The following is a 13,174-nucleotide window of genomic DNA, read 5'->3' as shown; positions in this document are numbered from 1 at the left end:
ATTTGTGATTCGACGTCTAAATTTTCAGTCTGTTGACAATTAAGGGAATTACCCAGGGCTGCGAATGGCATTAGGGTTTATTTGTGGTAATGTAGGATTGTTAGACTTGTATGGCTCAGGTTTGAAATTTAGTTGGGCTGTATCTTGGATAGTGAATAACATTTTCACCCAGGTGATACTGAAAGGATGGAAATCATGCTAATGTTTGTTGAGCAGTGTTTTTGACATGTCACGATAGTTAGTTTTACCGACTTCGACTAAACATTTGCTACATGGCTGTATTACAGATAGCGTTACATAGTTTGGTATACTTACCTGATAAAGCATCGATGCGTCATCTGATTCTTAGTCTGTTTTGTGGTTATATGTGAGATGCCCCATAAACATGCCTGCTTGTCATCGTCTTTCAGATTCAGAGTTGTACAGGGGTGTGTGTGTGAGTGTGAGAGAGATTTCAATCTAGGATGACCTGTAGTGAGCCTGATAGATCTAACTGTACTGAAATCTAAAGTGTGGTTCAGCCCTTTTCAAGACGTTGGGTTTTCTCTATAAGCATGATCTATAACATAGTTCTGTGCTCTTTCGAATGCAGACGTCTCCATGGTTTGTTTTTAATTCATCTGATCAGTTTGACCGCTTTGAACCCGGGATTGTTATTTCTTTAATCCGCCCTGAGGATGTTTTGAATGTCAGCTTGGGTTAGCTCTCGGCAGAGTTAACCTTTGCTATAGTTGACACATTCAAGGCAGTTGAAAGCAAAGTGAATGTTATACATTATTTTGTGGTGAGGTTTGTGATGCACATCAAAAGCTAAACCTTACCCATGGTGTGTGTGTGTGTGTGTGTGTGTGTGTGTGTGTGTGTGTTTGTTTGTTCCCCCCCCATGCAGCAAAATAAAGAAAAGTTGTGTATTCGCACAGAGAGGGACCCACGTTTTTTTGTTTGTTTTTTAGGGTTTTAAACTTGGTCCCTGTTGGTTGAGCTGTGGTTCAGCTACACTGATAAGAATTTCATGTTAAGGTTTTTTGGGGGGTTTTTGTAACAAGCAACTCATAAATCTTGTTTTACTTGACATCTGTGCAGTATTGTACTAATAATGTACTAGATCCAAGGTGACAATTGTAATAAAAATGGCACATTATGTTGCAGCAGTGCTACAGGGAGTTAACAGCTAATTTTTATCTTCTTTTGTTTTGCCCACCCCCCCTCCAAAAATCTTAAGATTGGTTGTCAGGATTATTTGCAATAAATTGATGATATACTCAGCTGTGGCCTGGTGTTCCTCTGGTAAACAATCTTCTCAATGGCCAATCTTATTTTACTGATAGCTGCCTTTTTTAAAATTCGAGTTGTCTTCTTTAGTTCTTAAGTTAAAGATATCCTAAAGCCAGTGAATGATTACACTTCCCACTGCAACTTGAATTCTAGAGTATTTCTTTAAAGATTGAAGCATTTTTATGTTCTTTTATTTCATATCCTTTTGGCTTGTTTCCCCATTCACTTCTTTCAGACAACAAGCTTGCAGGTTTAAACAGAGACTCCGCACATCTATATCATTGATGCTAGGATTCACAGAGCCTCACAATTGTGACTGTAAACCTGCACAGGAAGTCCAGAGCTGGGCTACAGTCTTGCAACTATAGCCACACTCCTCTCCCAGAACCTGCTGCATACAATAAGGATGAAGGATTTGAGTGAAGTGACTGGTCTATTCATCTGTAGACGAGACTCCCAAGGCCCTTTCTCTGTTTTATCAGCACAGCTGCAAAGAGCAGGAACCCTCATCCTGTAAAGTCACCTCCCCCATGTGTTGACTCCTCGAGCAGTTGCATGCTTCTGGTGTGGAGTCGAGGCTCACCTCCCATCCTGTCTTGTGCTTGTGTGGATTTGTTCCCTGCGCTGGCCGACTGCTGCCGTCAGGGGATTTAGCAGGCACACGCAGCATGGAAAACAGCAGTTTTGATTTAATAGAAACTATGTATTTGGTACCTAGTGTGTGATACTCAAGGGTTTAAAAGTCAAAAGGGTTTTGGATTTTTTTTGGTTTGTTTCAGTAAATCCATTCTTTGTTTTATTTTTTTTTCCACCTTCTCTGCCCTCATGTTTTATTTTGTTTTGTTTTTTTTTTCTTTTTTTCTTTTCATTGTGAAGTGGGCATGCTTGTCAAAAATGACAGATGCTCTCTATTAATAGGCTTATAACCTCATAAATAGTTGTGTATAAAATAAACTGTTATAACTTCTTTTTTAATAAAACATTCAATGTGTATAGATGGTCTTTGTCTGAGGGTGATTATTGTGCGATTTTTATCTGCACATTTTCCTGAGAGAAATTGTGCACTTTAAACTCCAGATACATACTTACTGGTCACTTTGTTAGATACACCTGTTCAGCTGCTCATCAATACAAGTACTTTATCAGCCAATCTAATGGTAGCAATTCATTACAATTACTCTGTGTGCACAATTATTAGGCAAGCTGGATTTTTGAGGATTAATTTCACAACTACAGTGCACTCGGTCAATCCAAATGTTAATGAACCTAAACCTGAATGTTTAAGAAAGTAAAAGTGAGGTTTTGTCTTTAAGAGAATGAGAATATAAGCACAATTATTTGGCAACTATTAGTGTGCAGAATTATCATGCAACTAAATGAAAAATGAGCATTTTCCCATCTCACTAGTTTATTTTCATCTGTTAAAGTGAGAAGAATAAAACCACTCAAAATTTACATATAAACATTTCTAACATGTCAAAAAAATAAAATCAGTGACCAATATAGCCACCCTTCTTTTCAATAACTGTCACATGTTTTTTGCTCTGTTGACAATCAACTGTTTGTGCTGCAGCAACCACAGCCTCCCAGACTCTGTTCAGAGAGGTGTACTGTTTCCCTACACTATAAATCTCCCATTTAAGCAGGGCCCACAGGTTCTGAATAGGGTTTAGGTCAGGTGAGGAAGGGGACCATGCCATTATTTTTTTCATCCTTAAGGCCTTTACTGACTAGCCATGCAGTGGAGTACTTTGATGCATGCGGCGGAGCATTGTCCTGCATAAAAATCATGGTCTTCTTGAAAGATGCAGACCTTTTCCTGTGCCACTGCTTGAAGAAAGTCTCTTCTAAAAACTGGCCGTAGGTTTTGGAGTTGATTTTGAGGCCATCATTAACCCGAAGAGGTCCAACAAGCACATCTTTAATAATACCAACCCATACCAGTACCCCACCTCCACCTTGCTGGCGTCTGAGTCGAAGTGCAGCTCTGTGTCCGTTACTGATCCAGCCATGGGCCCATCCATCTGGGTGCAAAACAGCAAAACGTTTGATGGTTCTGTGGTCAGTCACACCCCCAATATCTTGGTAATTTCAAGAGTTCTGCATCCCTCTGAAAGAACTTCTACAATTTTTGACTTTTCAGAGTCCTTCAAATCTCTTTTTTGGCCCATTTTGCCTGAGGAAGAGAAGCTGCCTAAAAATTATGCGCACCTTTATATTGAGTGTTGATCTCTTTAGGCCACACCCTCACTCATTACGCAAATACACATCACCTGATATGCTTAAATCCAATAGGCACTCAAGTTTATCCAGCTCGAAGTTGGAAAATATGCATAAAAATTATAATACGGCCAAAATACTCACTTCCCTAATAATTGTGCACACAGTGTAAGCATGTAGACATGGTCAAGAAAACCTGCTGAAGTTAAAACTAAGCATCAGAATGAGGAAGAAAAGGGATGTAAGTGACTTTGGACATGGAATGATTGTTGATGCCAGTGTGGTGTGATGAGTGTATTATATGTATGAGCTTTTCAAACAGTAAAGGTGCAAAAAATAATTGGAATATGGTGCTTTTTAAAAAGAAAAATCATTTTGTTGATCCTAAATTTGTATCAACAATTATTTTTTATTATGGATTAACACACAGAATGGTTCAAAATAAAGATTTCATTGATTAATTTCTGTTGCAACATTCAGAGGGTAGGGTCAGGCTACTGCGTGAACAACAGGACAGTGTGGATCCATCCTTCCTGGTTCAGACTGTTGGTGGTGTAATGATTGGACCCTTCTGTACCAGCTGAGCATGGTTCCAGTGCCACAGTCTACCTGACTATTGTTGCTGGTCATGTCAGGTCATCGATGTATGCCCAAACTGTTCCATGGTGCTTCCAGCAGCCGTGTCACAAACATGCCACTGAGTTCACTGTACTAAATTCACCTCCACAATCAACATATGTCACTCCACTAGAGCACCTTTGGGATGTGGTGGAGTTGTGGTTTGGATCATGGATGTGCAACTGACAAATCAGCAACAACAGTGTGCTGTTAAGCTCAAGCAGGTGACCCAGACGCTGTGAGGATAATGAGGCAGCCAGGCTCCTCTGTGGGCCACTTGCTGCATGTCTTACCCCTGTTTTCCTTTTGTATCCTATACAAATACTACCAGAAGACAATCTGAAGAACCACAAAAAGAATACTTTGTCTCCATCTGGCCCATTGTGTCCATCTGGGGTTAGACACCATAATATGTAAGCCTCAAAACAGTATTCTTTTCATCTTATGGCACAGATGTGTCTGGATACTTCAAATAATCATTGAGGCTGGTTATAAACTTCATCAGTATTACATCTATCGTGCACAGGAGAATGAGATTCAAGTTTTCGGTTTTCTTTCTTTCCGTCTAAGACTCTCACTTCAGGTTTTCCTCTCAAGGTCCACTTGACACGATAAGACACGGCAACTAAGTGGCAAAGTCCTGGATATAAAGCAATGCATCTGACTTAAAGGTGCCTTCAGCTCTGGACAAATTGCCCAACCTTGTGATTAGGAGGGGCAGCCAATCAGAGGAAAGTTGACTTAAAGGAAGAGATGAGAGGCTGAGCTAAGGACCACTATAAGATAAAGAGGGCTCAATTTAAAGTGTGAACCATGCTAATTCGCTTTAGTAGAGGCTAAGCTGGAATAGAATATAACATAGTATAACAGGTCCACTTTAACTATCAACTTATTCCACTAGGTGTCAGTGTCGAACTGCACTCCTGTGTCTGATATCCCCCATCATGTTTGTACTTAAAGTCTGGCATAGTCTCTGTGAGTACTGTGAAACTTGAGACTCACATTACTACCCCAGTCTTGCCGAATGACCTCAGACACACAGCACCTGATCTACGGAGCATATTTACCTTTAAGAATGCTATTCATGGGTAAAGAATCAACCTCTTTCAAATTTAGGAAGACGTGGAGAGGTTTGGCTTCGGTGTGTAAATCAGTATTAAATACTTCATTGATCTGTCTAAGAGCTGTTAAGATTGTGAGAGCTATAGGGATTGGGGTTTTATTTTGAAGGGAGATATTGAGCTGTGTGCGATCAACCTTGCTATGACGGCAGTCTCAAAGTTCAGTGCAGTGTCCGCCAACAGGCCAGATGAGGGCGCCGCCTCCTGCTCCATCCTTTGTCCTCAGTCGCAACCCGCTCTGTATAATCACAGCAGGAGAAAATAAATGCTGTGACATAAGGCTGTTTAATCCTCTCTCCTCTGAAAAATGTATTCTGTCACGCAGCAATCTGCTCTCCCTTCCTGTCTGTTCTTATTGCAGTAGCAGTGCAGAGCCACATAATTACTCTCTTATAGTTCTGTGTTCATTTTTCTTTTTGTAAATTTGCTGTATTGTGTATCTATTTCCTTTCTTTAGGTTATGTAGAAAAAAAAATATAAATTACAAACAGCCTTCCAGTACATCCTGCATACACTTCTATTTTTCCTGTATTGTATATTCAGTGCCAGGCCACAAGCCACAGCGTGTCGGAGCCCTAGAGGGTCTTCATCTTGGCCTGGAATGTCAGTCAGGTGATCAACAGGTCGTGGTTTGTGTGCCAGCACAGCCAGAAAACATGAAAAAGATTCTGCCACACAAAGATTGATGTAATAAGGGAAGACCTGGTGAGCAGCCAGATCCTCCACATCCTGAATGTCATCAAGGAGTTCTGCAGCAAATTAGTAGGCTACTGCACTTCAGCTACATGACAGATTTAAAGATTTTAAAAGAAAAGAAAAGAAAAGAAAGGGCAACAGCAGCTGACCTGACTCGTAATCCCTAGTTTGAGTAAATCTTGAAAAACAAAAGCTTCTAAAACTGACTTGTGTCTCTCATTTTGCCATCTTTGCATGTTAGAAACCTTATCTTTTAAACACACACACACAGTCTGTAAAACATGCAAATCCGAAGTCTAAACTAAAAGGTGACATTTGTCAAGGTTATGAGTAATAGTGATGAGTAATGTCACCTTTATGTATAAAATTGGCAGGGTGAAAATCTGACATCTTGTAGCAGCATATTTGCATGTCTTGTAATTAGGATGTGTTAGTTTAAATCTGAATTTGGGCATTCCAAGCAACAGCAGCTTTGATGACAAATGATGACAGGCCCACACACTATATGCTTTATTTTATGCAATATGGCTAAGGAGTATTGTTCAACCTCTTTCTAAAGCCCGACACCCTGTTCCTGCATCAGAAAAGGAGGATGCAGGGAGGGAGAAGAGGGCGAGGCTATGTCTCCACACAGCCCTGACCTCCAGAAGTCCAGCAACCTGAGATCCTCAATGAAATATTTAAAGCTTCTGTTTTATCCGCAGTGCGTTGGTCAAGACAAACTGCGGGCCTGCATGACGTAATGCCAAAGCCATTCACCAGCTGTCTGATTGGTCCACGCTGAGCAGGGTGGTCAGGTGTCCTGTGCCTCTGTGGCCTTTTAAGGCATTATGATGCCCCGAGGCTTCACATTAGACTCATGACTATCTGCTCCAAGTTATGATCAATCACGGTTGGCTACAGCACTTTCCACAGCAAGGCTTTTAGCAGTGATCCTGCCTTGTGTGCACATTCTCTAACAAAGGCAATTTCAGCCAATCTATGTGTATAAAAGAGACAGTGTATGCTTTTTTGTGACTTTAGGCCTCCAGCTTTATGATTTAATAAGTTACAAGAGCAGAAATTAGATTTTTTTTTTTATGTGCTGTAACCTGAATAAATTTGTATTAGGTTTAATGTATGATTTTTTTTTTAAAGCATATACATAATAATAAATTGAGCCAGAGTGCAAGGTTTCTCGTGTTGGTGTTAGGTGGCAGGCAGTGCTCTCTCATGTTACAAGCTCTGTTTCACTGGCACGGCAGGGGGTGGACGAGGTGGCAGTGATGCCGGTGCAACAGCAGCAAGCGGTACAATGATGCTGCTGGGTCTTTACTAATAGATGAGCCGCTGATTAACACGCCTCCCCAACCAAGACCACCACCGAGCTGCTTGTTCTGCAGAGCCTAAAGCAGGAGAAGACAGCAGGGAAACAGTGCTAGTGATGACAGGTGGTGCAGGAGTCATACAAATCACCTTGCAGAAGTTGGTTTGTTGGGGGGGGGCGCAAATACATGATGATATATATAGATGATATAACAGTAGATTCTACTTTCTACAAATAGTAATAATAATAATAATGATTAAAAAAAATAGCAGGACTTAAAATCTAAGCCAGTTTATTTATTTATTTTTGCAATTTGCTTTTGTGTTTGTTTGTTTGTTTGTTTGTTTGTTTGTTTAAGCAAAACTGGACATTCCTGCGAAAATATACATTTTGTTCGGGTTATTAACATTTTCCCGATGTTGCATGCTTTGATCCCCCATCTGAACAATTAGGTTGAAAATTCATATTTTCTCAAAAAGAATGAACAAATCATTGTCATAATCCTCATGATTTAATATAATTGAAATGCAATTATATCACTAAGATGTAATTATTGTATCCAATATACCCAGCAAATAAAGATAAAAAACAATAATTGCAATGACTGTATATGATATAAAAGATCAATCAGCATTTTCTCCTGTGACATATATATATATATATATATATATATATATATGGATGGAGGGCCATAGGATGAAATAATAATAGGGCAAGATTTAGTCTGTCGTTCGAAAAGAATAACTGAATAGATTAAAATCAGGATATTATCTCTCTCTCTCTCTCTCTCTCTCTCTCTCCACACACACACACACACACACACACACACACACACACACACACACACACACATATATATATATATATATATATATATATATATATATATATATATATATATATATATATATATATATATATATATATATATATATATATATATATCCACCCAGAGTGCTGCAGTCCCGGGGTTAAAAACAGCGCCCTGTTTGAGGTCTCTTCAGAGAGATCCACTCTTAAAAAGACTGTAGAGGCCCTCAAACGCAGCAGAGCAAAGAGAGGCTCGTGAAGGTTGGATTATTTGATTCGTGGGAAGAGATGCTTGAAAAATGTGTTTTTATTTGCTACCGGGCAATTCCTTGCATGTGTGCTCACAACTCTAACCATCCGATCCCTCCTCTGGCACCTGTTTCATCTGGCTTCAGCACGACAGCACAGAACCAAATGAGTATTTTAAATATTCATCGAGTGCTGCTCGTCTCCTGTATACACTACCGACCTCTCACACAGATGATCCGGGGCTCCAATTTCAGAATTTCCAGGTGGAAACCACTTCAAGCCAGTGAGGGGCTCCGTGCTCATGCTCTCCATCAATTGAGCACCAACGACGAGTCGCCGAGGATTAATTTCACTGTCGCTACTCACTCTGAAATGAGTGTAACCAGACCCAGTTCCATCACCTCTAAATATTAGACGAGTTTTGTCTGCTTCGTTATCTGCCTCATTATCAACAGCAGGTAAATGGACTCTGTATGGCCATCAGAGAGGACGATGGGTAGTACTGGCCCTTATATATTAGGCATCCAAGAGTGAACTAAGGACACTCCGGTGATGTGCAGCTCTGCGTAAAACCTGGAGGAGGACGACATCAGAGGCCCACTAAAGGCCCAGCGCTGCGTCAAGACACCAGGCCCACATCAGGTTCGCCAGGTTGTATGGTTTTCACTGGAAGGAATAATAAATAGAAACTTATAAATCAACTATAATGTAGGTGACTATAAAAAGAAAAGAAAAAAGTAGAACCTGTTATGTCCTACAGTGGTGTTACAGCAAAGGCATTTTTCTTGCTATCCTCGGACAGGAAATGTTACGCAATCTGCACAGAGTAACCGGCAGTGCAGGCTTTAAATGCAGTGTTTGATAATCATTAGCCATCTGGACGTAGTCATTTGATCTTACAGCATCTCGACCCAAGAACTGCAGCCTCAGCCGACTAAAACTAATCCCGTGATGGTGGTAGTGTGTGGGAGGGGGTGCTGGTGGAGCTGGGATAGATGTCCCAAAAAGTCTATCTGATGCACGGTTGCTTTATGTTCTGAAAATGCATCACAGGCCATGCCAGTCAGCACCTAATCTTACGTTTGGTACATCAGTTACTTTCTTTATTGTGCTCACTTTTTAACAGAATGTGAAACACTGAAATAGGAAGCGGATGCACTGCTTTATGCCTTTATTTTATCCCTCTTCCTCTCATTGGGAGAGTAATGTGGTCTGCATGTGCTGCAAAGATGCGAAACGATGGTGCACCAGTGATCTATATAGCAACCCAGGCCTGCAGGCCATTAGCCAGTTTCCAGGCCGGTGAGGAACCGTGTAGTTGATTTTTTTAAAAAGCATTTACAGAGGAATATCCTACTTTTCGAATATAGCCTACAATAAATATTGAATTTTAAATTCACATTAGAATGTATAAAGGACGAAAGAACTGATTAAAATCAATTTAGCCCACGTGTTTGCATTAAGATTGCAGAAAAATGCTAAGATGCAGAAGAAATAGTCAGGTTCTGTAAATGTTAATTCTTATCATGTGGTCAGAAAGGCCCAATTTAAATTTGCAATTTTCCTCTCATTCCTATTTTTTTTTTTAACTGTCTAAACATATTTTAATGTCTTAAAATCCACGCGGGCTGTAGGACAAAATAGAATAATCTCCATGTTCCAGCTGGAGAAGAATCCGACGCAACCTTTTCTCGGGTTAGCCCAGTCAGAAGAGGGGGTTGGTCCAAATTATTTGTCAGGAAATCGTTTAATCCGGAGACAAAACCAATCCTCATCCACCCAGAGTGCTGCAGTCCCGGGGTTAAAAACAGCGCCCTGTTTGAGGTCTCTTCAGAGAGATCCACTCTTAAAAAGACTGTAGAGGCCCTCAAACGCAGCAGAGCAAAGAGAGGCTCGTGAAGGTTGGATTATTTGATTCGTGGGAAGAGATGCTTGAAAAATGTGTTTTTATTTGCTACCGGGCAATTCCTTGCATGTGTGCTCACAACTCTAACCTAGAGAAGGGAGACTGGATAGAAGCTGGGTTTGATCCTAGACAAAAAAAGGAAGAAAAAAGACCACTGTTATGAATGCAGGTAGGCCAAACAGAGGTGCGTTTTGTACCATTTTCGGTTCCTTGCGCATACCATTTAAAGGGTAGGGGCCTGTCTCATATTTCACACACAGAAATAGCTCTAAATTTGTTAGTAAAAGTAGGATTCAAGTAAAGATTTGAAACAAAAGGACGTTTCAGAAAATTTAAATATTAAAACTTTGGCGAATTTCAGTGGCTGTAGTTTCACTCTTGTCGAGTGTTGTTGCCGCTTTGTGTGTCTGCGCCTTTAAAAAGGTGCACGGGGCACCTATCTTTCTGTAAGTGTGCAGCCGGAACGCGCAGGTAAATGGGAGGAGGTTTCAGTGTGGGGAGGGGGAACCGGTAGGAGAGAGAGAGAGGGGGATAGAGAGGAGAAGAGAGGAGCGCAGGGCTGAAATTGACATTTGATACTCAGGAAGTTCAGGAGTCTGCTTGGATTTCTTTTGTTTCATTGTAATTCTGCAGTCCTGCTGCGGGCAACACAGACGGGAGGTTTGTGTCACTTCCACACAATGTTAATAGCGGAAAATCCTTAAATGATAATGATAGGTTAAGGACTAAAATGTGAGTTGGGTCCGACTTCTGAGCGGTTCGTGACGCACGACGATTGACTGAGAGGAAGGTACGAACAATATTTCGGTTTTTTGTTGTTGTTGTTTTTTAACGCACAGGTTAGTTGTTTAAATAAAGCAGCCGAATACACAGGCTAGCTTAAAGAGAGGGTTCACATCAAATGAGAAAAGATGGGCGAGGAGGCCGTGTTACCTACCAAAATACTTGGCTAATATTGCAATTTGTTTTAATTTGTTTTTTAAAAAAAAAGATGAATGGTTAATGACCTACCAACAGATCAGTCGTTTTATAAATCTGGCTATTCGCATACTTCAACTTAAAAACTTCAACTGCTATTAATTCAATTTAATGTAAGGTACTACTTTTGTTTAACCTCTTCTGGCGTGAGGGTTAAAAAAATCCGCACAAATAGTCCGTTAAACGTGGTCGAAATTAATATGAAATAGACTAAATAGCAGAAATGCGAAATGTGTATATATATATATATATATATATATATATATATATATATATATATATATATATATATATATATATATATAGAAATTTTGATAAAATATTATTTAAATAAATGTTCAATTTAATGCAGTTGTGATAATTAAATAGGCTCTTTTTTATTTTCGGTGATGCTCGAGCTTTGTGGTATGTAATCACGTTGCACCTGCTTCTATTTCCGTCCAATACCAATAGAATACAGTGAAGACCTCAACCTAATCCTGCGGATTAATACTGAATTGGGTATGTTGAAATTTTTTTCTCCTTTTCTTTTCTTTTCTTTCCCATTTTTTAAAATCCCTGTACACTGAGGGTAATTAGGATTGTATACAGGGTGTGTGGTGTTATGAAACAGGACAGTATTCCTAATCAGGCCAAAAAAAAAGGGGGGGGGTTGGGGGTTGGGAGGGGGTCCCTAAATATAAACGTAAAAAAAATATAAGTACTTAGATGTGACTTGAAGTAGATTTTTGTGTGTTTCAGGTCATAAGACTGAATTTAGATCTTGCTGCAGGACTTAGAGGAGTGATAAATCCTCCTGAAATAACCGTGAAGTTGAGGACTTGTAGACTCCCTATTCAGACAAATGCGATTAACAAGGGGCTTTGGAGCAGCTTTGAGGTTCAATTAACGATGACAGAAAGAAAAGGAAGTCCGGACTTTGCAGTGTTAACATTTCAAAAATATACAGCGTGTCTAATCACGATGAAAGGGAATTATGAGTGCTTCCTAAACATCCCTTTGGACGTGTTACATCATTTCAGGTAATATTCTCATGTAATCTTGGATTTTTAATAAGTTGGCCTATGTTTGAATTCATGAAATGTAACTATAGCGCCATGTTTAGGTTTAAATTAAGCTGTCAAAGACGACATCAGGAAATTGTCTGTGAGAAAAGCTACATAATTATTGCAAATGTACAAACCTCACATATGTTTTTTTCCCTTTGACAGTTGGTCTTCATTACACATCAAAACAAGATGGCTTTTTAAATTGTTTTTTATTTCCCAGATAAACCTACATTTATCGCTAACAAGAGCAGGTTTCCATGTCTTAAATTATTGAACAAATTGAATAAATTATTGAACAAAATTATATAAGTAATGTTTTCTCTGATTTCATTTTCATTCAGAAATACTGTCCTTGTTTTTCTCTGTTCTACTTCCATGAGTAAGAGGCTCTCATTTAAAAACACCTTACTAAAATCTCATGAAGCTCCTTTCTTAACTAATTAAGGTATGGAAAAACACGGGCAAACCTTTAAAGGACACAGGTTCTTCTTCTTCTTCTTTTTTCCGGACTTGGCTTTTTAGTGGTATTGATTTCTCCAGGAAATGGCAATGGGAGTCTAGCTCAGGGAGCCATTTGGGCGTCTGAAGAATCACTTAGTACATGGTTTGATCGCTGGAATCAATGGGAGCTCCGCGCACTGCAGGGCCCAGGGTGAGGGAAGCTAATGGCTGAACCAAGGGTGGGGCGTCTGGGCCCTGCCAGGACAGCGCTGAGGACAGCTAGCTTCTCTCTGATTCGGATTATCTGTGGCGCAAAGATTCTTTTGACAACATATCCAAGGTCAGGAGATGGTTTGAAGGTTATGATTCAGCTGCAGTATCGTGATTTAAACCCTTTTATTTATTATTTCGATGTGAAAGAAAAGAGAAATAGGCTCAGTTGTTTGTGTATATTTTTGTAAGGGAAGCCTTGCATATTTATTTGACAGACATTTTGAATTAGTTG

At 39.8% G+C, this 13,174-nt stretch overlaps 1 long non-coding RNA gene across 2 annotated transcripts; it reads right to left on the bottom strand.

The window, feature by feature from the left end:
* Positions 1–1,379: 1,379 nt before the first annotated feature.
* On the bottom strand, positions 1,380–12,938 carry LOC147310360 (uncharacterized). 2 transcript variants are annotated; one of them, XR_015125749.1, is made up of 4 exons: positions 12,696–12,938; positions 8,516–8,961; positions 5,371–7,315; positions 1,380–3,299 (listed from the first exon to the last, which is right to left on the bottom strand). It is a non-coding gene; the product is annotated as an uncharacterized LOC147310360 (long non-coding RNA). The 2 variants fall into 2 exon arrangements; XR_015125748.1 differs by lacking the exon at positions 1,380–3,299 and having other exon boundaries at positions 3,306–7,315; positions 12,696–12,935.
* Between the last annotated feature and the right edge of the window lie 236 nt (positions 12,939–13,174).

The sequence above is a fragment of the Aulonocara sp. 'chitande type north' Nkhata Bay genome, linkage group LG17 (genome assembly GCF_057382095.1).
Source record: "Aulonocara sp. 'chitande type north' Nkhata Bay isolate Kocher_YH1m ecotype deep benthic linkage group LG17, A_spYH_male_GT1.1, whole genome shotgun sequence".
Classification (NCBI taxonomy): domain Eukaryota; kingdom Metazoa; phylum Chordata; class Actinopteri; order Cichliformes; family Cichlidae; genus Aulonocara; species Aulonocara sp. 'chitande type north' Nkhata Bay.
The sequence above is the reverse complement of the archived record's forward strand: the minus strand, read 5'-3'. Positions and strand labels throughout refer to the sequence as shown.